The sequence below is a fragment of the Moschus berezovskii genome, chromosome 26, assembly GCF_049115385.1.
Source record: "Moschus berezovskii isolate FMDL1 chromosome 26, NW_MosBer_1.0, whole genome shotgun sequence".
Classification (NCBI taxonomy): domain Eukaryota; kingdom Metazoa; phylum Chordata; class Mammalia; order Artiodactyla; family Moschidae; genus Moschus; species Moschus berezovskii.
In genome coordinates this window covers 9,245,185-9,247,168 of record NC_142485.1, presented here as the reverse complement: position 1 = coordinate 9,247,168, position 1,984 = coordinate 9,245,185, and positions in this window count along the sequence as shown.

Below are 1,984 nucleotides of genomic sequence, written 5' to 3'. Positions count from 1 at the left end.
CAGCAAGCCCGCCTGCTCGCCCAGGCCAGGCGCTCGCCCGGTGACCTCAACTAGCCCTCCCCACTCCTCTGCTCCTCTGCCGCCCGCCAGCCTCCATCCAAAACCTGAATAGCAGAGATGTCCCCTGAGCCACCACCCGGCAGGGCCGCAGTCCTCCTGGCCCTCAGGAAGCTTTCCCGGGACCGTGGCACCAAGGCTGGCCGGACTTCAGAATTACCTGCAGGGCTGGACCCACCCCCTGGGGACAGTCTGACGTAGAGGGTCAGGGCTGGGGCCCAGACCTCTGTTCGAGAATTTCATCAGAATCAGCTGGGTGTTCCCATATATGCATATCTGTGTGTGTGGTAAGGATGGCAGGTTTAACACACCTTTACCAGTGGGGGCTCCATGGGGGAACCCCTGCTTCTTTCCAGCATGATGAGATATAAACACCCAGGAAATGGAAGGCAGTTTGGTGGGCTAGAAGGCAGATCGGGTTCCAAAGTCCAGCTCCTCATCCACTAGCTACTTGACCCTCAATGTATCACTCCACTCACAGGCCTCCATTTCCTCCAGCCCAGGCCCGGAGGGTCTACATGAAACCATCTGACATCATGCCCAGCTCTGAAGGCCCATGGCTCTTTGATACAGTGACTCGGGCCTCTCAAACAGAGACAGAGAACTGCTAACTGCCCCCATGCTCTTGGTGCTTTAAAACCTCCCATCTTGGTTTAAGGCCATCAAGAGAAAAATTCGAACTGCATTTTCAGGAACAGAAAAGATGAGAGGCCTCCCAGCGCAAGGAGACAAGAAAAGGCTCTCTCTTCTAGCGACTTCCACAGCCCAAGTCTCAAGTCAGTCTCAGCCCGACAGACAGTGTTGTTAGATTCTGATACCCTAGACTGCCTTTGAAAAAATTTGAAATGGGACTTTGTCTTGGCTTCACTGGGGTCCCTGTTGCTTGCCAGGTCACAGGAAATCATGGTGTTAACACTTCTGGCCTTCTTCCTCTTGGTTTTGAGTACCAAACCCTTATCAGTTTTGGATTTTCTTTAATTGATTTACAATGTTGTGTCAGTTTCAGGTGTATGGCACAATGATTCAGTTTTATATACGCTGTACATATATATATATAGTTTTATATATATGCATGTATATATATATTGTTTTTCAGATTCTTTCCCCTTATATATTATTGCAAAATTTTGAGGATAGTTCCCTGTGCTATACAGGAGGTCCTTGTTGGTCATCTACTTTATGTATGAAGTGAAGTTGCTCAGTCGTGTCCAACTCTTTGCAACCCCATGGACTGTAGCCTACAGGCTCTTCCGTCCATGGGATCTTCCAAGCAAGAATACTGGAGTAGGTTGCCATTTCCTTCTCCAGGAGATCTTCCCAACCCAGGGATTGAACCTGGGTCTCCCGCATTGTAGGCAGACGCTTTACCATGTGAGCCAGCAAGGAATAGTAGTGTGTATATGTTCATCTCAAACTCCTAATTTATCTGCCCACCTTTACCCTTTGGTAATCAGAAGCTTGTTTACCATGTCCGTGAGTCTCTTTCTGTTTGATAAGTAAATTCATCTGTATCATTTTTTTAGATCCTACATATAAGTGATAATTATATGTTATGTGTCCTTGACTTACTTCACTTGGAAGGAGCATCTCTAGGTTCATCCATGCTGCTGCAAATGGCATTATTTCATCAGCTGAGTTATACTGTCATTGGTTTTAGAAGGAGCCTCACCGGTCAGAGTTGAGAACTGCTGAAATGGAGACACCTTTTCTGTGGTCAGTTTGCAGAGCCTGGGTCCACCAGATGCCGGTCACCATCCGAGGCCTGCAGAGGCTGATAAGGAGGTGAGTGATGGTTTTCTGGGGAAGTTACAGATCGATGGGGTTTCCAGGCTGAGAAGTCTGCCCTGTCAATCCCTGGCTCAACCTCAGAGCTGTAATTGGGAGCAGATGGCCTTGTCACCCACAGGCCGAATGGAACAGGACGTGC